This window comes from Parasteatoda tepidariorum, chromosome 2 (genome assembly GCF_043381705.1).
Source record: "Parasteatoda tepidariorum isolate YZ-2023 chromosome 2, CAS_Ptep_4.0, whole genome shotgun sequence".
Classification (NCBI taxonomy): Eukaryota; Metazoa; Arthropoda; class Arachnida; order Araneae; family Theridiidae; genus Parasteatoda; species Parasteatoda tepidariorum.
Genome location: NC_092205.1, coordinates 33,518,814 through 33,525,876, shown reverse-complemented (window position 1 = coordinate 33,525,876; position 7,063 = coordinate 33,518,814).

The following is a 7,063-nucleotide window of genomic DNA, read 5'->3' as shown; positions in this document are numbered from 1 at the left end:
TTGCTACCCCATGACTTTAGTCATCAGTGTATATTATATGTAAAATATTTTTCCATAATTTTTCAATATTGTTCCCCCTCTAAGAATCTGGGAGCAGAAATTCATCATATATTATAAAAAGAAATGTATGTAAACTATTTTTTTTGGCATTTTTTACTTGTTTATTTACAAGCAAATTTAATCAAACATTTTAATTTACAAAGAAAACCATATTTATATTTAGTAACTTAGATGCTAAAGTGAAGAATATTGACGTTCGCGTTTCTGATTCTTCTCCGATGTATATGTATGAAACAAATTTAAAACGTTACAGAAGAGATTATTGTACTCTTCTTCAGAGAAAACATTTTCTGGTCATTTGGCAACTTTACTCAAGGAAAAATAAGAAGAACCATAAAATTTTGGGGAGTAATTTTTCCACCCTTTTACTTTACTTGAAGAAATGGGAATTACATCCAAAATAAAAGCTTTTCGATTAAAATGAAATCGGCAAGTTACAGTTCAAAACTTATACTTGAACAAATACTTTAAAATGAGCAAATCAAGTTAGGTACTTCCAAGGAAATTAAAATTGAGCGCGATTGCCGCTATGAAGGAACAATGCAAAAGATCTCTTATGTCATGGGAAAATTTTAATTTCCTGCATGAAATCAATTCTGTTCCTGAATTATCCCCAATTTTACAACTTTTCTTATCCACTATCATTTAAAATTGTCACAGAAAGTGAACATTAAATTGAATCTGCAAATAATCCAACTCATTTTGATCTTTCAAAACAGAGAAGACAAAATAAATTGGCGATAATCTTTTATTTCAATAAACGTTTCAAATACGTTGCCTAGAATTTTATAAACTTAGCACGAAAAAAGTTTACATGAATTTCAGACGTTTGAATCAAACTGTTTTTAAACCCAAATGGCTCAGTTCTAGCAAAATATTCGATACTATATTAAGAAAAAACATTGGTCTGAATTCAAGTAATAGTAAACTTCAAATAAATAAGACGATAAAACTTTTTGCAAGGTAAAAAATTATGTTGTAGCAATTAATATTCTCCTGAGAACTGGTGAAAATTTTGTATCAGTGTAATTTGAGATCGAAATTGGAGTCGAGCCCACGAGAAAGTCCGGAGTCCAAGTTAGATAAGAGCATTTAAACCATCCGCAGGTCTGGTTCAACATTATGAAATTGTGCCCAAAACTAAAAGACGTATACAGACAAAATTATTAAAGCTAAAATATTTTCATTTTTTATTGCCCTTCCCGGTGACTTTACATTATTAGACCAAAGAAAATACTTTTTTCGAAGTTCATTTAATCGAAACAAAGATTAAGTGCAATCAGAATCATTTAGCACGATGCTGTTTTTCGAGGTCAACTTATAATAGTCAAAATTTTCTGCAATAAAGCATATTTTTCCGTTACTTAAATCCTATTACCATAGTGTTCGCAGTAGGTACCTATTAAAAACAGCGTCAATTACCATAATTAATTAAGTATCAATGGCATCAATAACAGTATGGCGATTTTTTATGGTTTTCTTTACGCATCAGTACCTTTTCTTCATTAACTTTGCCTTTGCTTTCTAGTACATAACTTATTTTTCTTAATTTCAATCCCGTTCATTTTAAATAGTTTAATTTTATAAAAACACATTTTAAAACGCAAACTAGAAACTGAATAATCACGTGGTTTCAGATAACTTCAGGAATGCTAACTCAGTGACGTAGCCACGTTATACAGGTTGATCATTGAGCTTGTAAAACATTAATCCTAGGTCAAATGGTTCTGGAGTTATAAGAGATTCGACATAGCGTATTAGAACAGAAAAAAAAGAACAAACACAAAAGAAAAGATTAAAAAAATAAGATAGTATAAGATGAGATGTTTCCAGAATAAATCTTAGCATTTCTATCGAAATTTTTAAAAACTGCTTAAAAACTGCTAGAACTGTTATTCCATATAAGTTTATTGGTATATATTCTTGACAAACAAAGTTGTTTCTTATTTATTATTTCCTACTGTGCCACATCTTCTGTATTCCTATGTTTAAATATTTTTTTTTCAAGTACAGTTTATTATTTTGCAAATCTAGGTAATCGTTCCTTTAGTTACGATTAACACATTAACAAAATGTTCGTGCATAAAATTACGTAATAATTATAGTTTTCATAAACAAAATCTTTTTTTATTCAATTTTATGAAGGAGAAAAAAAATTAATGATTCACGAGAAACAGCTACGGAGATGGGTGAGCGGTGCGAATAAGGGACGAAAATTCCTACTATTAATAAAGATGTTTTTTCTTCTTTTTTTTTTAATTCAGTTTTAAGTTAATGTAGGCGGAAATTATTCTTTTATTAAAATTTATGCCCGCTAGCAAAATATTACTAAGTTTTCTTAAATGTGAGAAACACTTGAATTTTAATGACCTCAAACTTCATTTGTAAATTCGTTTGAAAATCAAATTCATAATAATAGTTATGAGACATGGCATGGCTTAGTAAAATATTTCCCGTATTCTCTTTATCACAACGATATTATTGCTTTAGTCCCAGATTTAAAATATTTGTATACTTAGACGTCGTTTGGATAATCTTTTTGACAGTTGCCTTACTTTTCGCTTCCCTTTCTGCATGATATAGTTTGCTGTTTGTTTGTTATTGCGAATTAAAGTACAGGTGAATAAATTAACTTAACGATCATGTCAAAATTCTAACTACGTTATTGTCGCCTCTGTAGATTTCATGTACAAGCAAGAAGATTAAATTAATTGTAAAGTTTTCCGAAAAACCAAAATGTTTTGCTTTTATTTGGTTAGTTGATATTATAAACACCTCTGTTAATTTGTAGTAGCAACAATTACTAAGATATACAAATTAGAAATTCTACAGGGAGCAAAACTAGCAGTTGTATTTATCAGAAATAACCATTTTTCTCTTCCTCTTAAAATTCCTAAGTTATGCGGGGGAAAAAACGAAAAAAAACGGACCACCATGATAACTTTTGATTTAAAGATTGGATCTTCAGGTTCTAAGACTCAATCTTAATGGCTAGAGGGGGGTGACCTCAATTATGCTAATTAATTAGTGCAAGCGATAATTTAAGTTATGAAATTAGGCACAAAAGCATACTTTCTCTTAATAAACATACCTTTTATTAGGAAGGATTTAGATTTTTGACTCCCAACATATGGAGGGTAGCCGCGATCTGGGAAATATGTTCCCCATAGTTTGGTCAGGAGATCGATCAAAAGTTTGAACCCCTCAATGTTAATTGAGGATTGACTCAAATAAGTAGCGGGAAAAAGCTGTTTATAGTGTCTATACAACTAATAGATTATCCATAGACTAGTAATTTATAACACGGTTTTATAGTTTTCGAATTTTTTTTGTAATATTCAAATAATGCTTGCTATCAAATTTAAAACAGGATTGAAAAAACCGTTTTTAGTTTATTAAATAAATAAAATCTCATCGCCATCTTATGATATCATTTATATGGATGGAAATATTTGTAGCTTTTCAAAGTAGTTTTACAAACTAAAATAAACAAAATTCTAAAATAAACAAAAGTCGAAAAAATACATAAAAGATCAATATTCATAAACTTAAAGCCAATATTCATAATATTAATTTTCATAATGTTAATAAACATTAGGTTCTTTCAGCCTTATTTTAAAAAGAAGCTTTTCTTAATTTCGGGAATTTGAAATTTTATATAAAAGATTGTTGTCAATTTCTGTATAATATTCATCAATATCGTAAAAAATAAATATCATAATCGCTTTACAAATATCAATATATTAATATTTCAACTTAAACGTTTAAATATTTATATATTGATAAATTGATTAATCTAGTAGAAAATTAATATAAAATATCTTTTGCTTGCTTTTTTCTATTCCAGTTTTACTCGCAGATAATTGTTTTAAAAAATTTAATTTAATATAATATTTAATATTATAGCATGAAGATGATCGATGCATAACACGATATACTTTCTTCAATACAGCGAGTCCCTCAGTTCAAAAGATTGGATATTGAAATTTTAAAAAGAACTGAGAAAAAAAATTTAATATCTGAAACTCATAGTTTAAATATTTTACAACGCATGGACGTCAATAGCTCCTTTCTAGCTGGCTTGTATAATTTATTTTTTAAAAAAATTCATTTAATAACACGAATAGCTTTGAAAATATTCTAAGTAAAACACTCACGTATTCGAAAATTTCCACAAAAAATCAGCGCTGAAACGACTTTTCTCTTTGTTAAATTTGTTTATTCTCTTTCTTGATTGATTCGTACATAAATATATGATCTTTAGGCAGTTTTTTGCACAAAGTACATTTGGTCGGAAAGCTCCCGACAGTTCTGTGTCCATAATCTCCGGCTTTCTTAAACTGGAGCTGAATCTAAGCAACTACTTTTTTAAAAAACTTTCCAGTATTTAATCATTTCGAAAAATTCAAGACTGCGAAAAACGTGCTCCAGTTTTAAATTCTTTAGCCCATTAGCTGTTCTAAAATGAAAATTATACAATATATAGTTGTAGTTTTATAATCCTAAATAACTGAACTTCCCCTAATGCACTACAGACTTATGCCAATTTTGGAAATTTGAAATGTTACCGTAACACTTTAACATCTTCGAAGATTGAAAATTAATCACTTACCTATAAAAACTTGAGCTGAATCTAAACAACTACTTTTCTAAAAAAATTTCCAGTATTTAATCACTTCGGAAAATTCAAAACTGTGAAAAACGTGGTCCAATTTCAAATTCTTTACCCCATTAGCTGTTCCAAAATGGAAATTATACAATATATAGTTGTAGTTTTCTAATCCGAAATAACTAAACTTCCCCTAATGCACTACAGACTTATGCCAATTTTGGGAATTTGAAATGTTACCGTAACACTTAAATATCTTCGAAGATTGAAAATTTGAAAACTAGTCACTTACCTATACTTATAAAAAAAGCATGAAACAAGCTACTTAGTTTTACGAATATAAAAGAAATATGAACGTTGTTCCGAATTAACACTGATTTAAGTTAAGTGATCTAGGGCTAAGAAACCTTATTGTATGATTTCTCTAATCAACAAATCTCTTACTATGAAACTTTTTCATAAAAAATAAGCTGCACCTTGAATTTGCGTTTTAACATTTTGACTAATGCAGAATCAGGATTCCGTTGAAAGTCAAAAGAATGAGTAATAAGAATAGATACTTTCTATCATTAAAGCAAAAATAAATTCATGCCTTAATGCTCATCAAACAACTGAAAGAAAAATATGCCGAAAATTAAATAATGGTTTTCTAAAGTGTAAAATAATTTCTTCACGAGACCTTGGCGTGAGATTAGGATCTGAGAAGATTGATTGCATTTCTGGGATTAAATAAAGGGAGGTTTTCTAAAATCCCGATCTGTTTTAATTACAGGAAGATCTTTCTTTTTTGCATAAAGATTTTTTTTCCTTAAGTAGTTGGGCATGATAAATGAGTTTAAACAAATGAAGTGGGATCATCTATTAAATCTTAAGTTTGTGAGAAATATATTGCAAATACAACACCCAACTCTCATTTTCCTGAAACGAAGTCAACTTGCTCGGTCAATTTAATGCCCTTTTTAACCTTTCCATCATTTTAATATTGCTTGTAGGTGAGAAATAAATCATCTGCTTAACGAGCCCTAATATTTTCGTGAATAAAAAAGTTTAAAATTTTTAATATTAGGGATTTTATTTAAGTCGTTATTTGCATACTCTCAAAAACAATTATGATTTATTATCTAAGATGATTGAAACTTGGTTTGTAAAGAAAATTAATTTTTTTATAATGAAGTATATCAAAAACTTTAAAAAAGACGATAATTAAAAAACACGCTTAAGATGACGTTTAAAAATTTTTTGAAAACAAATGAAAACGAACTATAAATTGTATGCGATGCTAACTTCAGAATTTTAGTAAATTAAAATAATTTTCATATTGAGTATTTCATTTAATTTGTTATTTGTACTTTCAAAAACAATTTTGATTTATAATTGAAGATATTTTTTATTTGTTGGTAAATAAGGAACTGTAATTTTAACTGTGCATTTGCAATTCGTAAAGAAGAATAAGTCATTAGGCTCAACCATGTGATTTTTATCAGATTAATCTGAATGTTTGTAAGTGATGTCACTTGTATGTGACGAACCTGAGTGGCTTCTGAATCGTCGAAGGCCACAATTTATCTAGGGCCCCCGATGACACCTTTGCAGGTATCCACTTTTCGGGTAAAAAAAAAACTACAAAAACTAAGAAAAAGACCACAATTTTCTTTCTTAAATCAATTTCTATAATATTGAGAAAAAAACTGAGTTCTTATAAAATCTAACTAAGAAAATTGCTTTCTTTTCTAATGGTTTATCTCAGAAATGTTAAACACCAGATATCCGATTTAAATCGATCAATGGGAATCAGGTACTTGACACTCGAGACCAAGACACGTGACCTATGCTCCCAGCTCCAGCTGATCATATAAAAACGAGATGACATGTTTAAGTCTAGCTAAGTTTCTCCACCTAAGTCAGAATGTTAATTAATATGAAGTTAATTAAATACAACGCTGTATCACATATTGAATATGTTAAATATAATTCTTTCTCGTCTATGTCTTAACTTAGAATTATCATTTGTTTATCTATTTTATTGAACCGTGATATATTTTTGTTCTGTGTACAGTCCGCAAAAAAAAAAAGATATCACCCTGAATAACTTTCGTTCTAATGATCCGATTTCCACGAACTAAGTGTCAATCTTAATGGTTCCTGGGGGTGACCTCAAATATGCTAATTAATTAGTGCTAACTATTAATTAAGTTACGAAATCAGAAGCAAAAACGTACTTTCTCTGAATAAACATATATTTTTTTTTATATATTTGGAATCTAGACACTTGAATTAGGGGGGGTAGAAAAAATTTTAAAACAATTGGGTCGTAAATTGGGTTGCAATAAAGGTTTATATATTTGGCGATAGTCCAGAAAACCGCCAAAAAAAGTCGCCTGCGCAAATAAATAT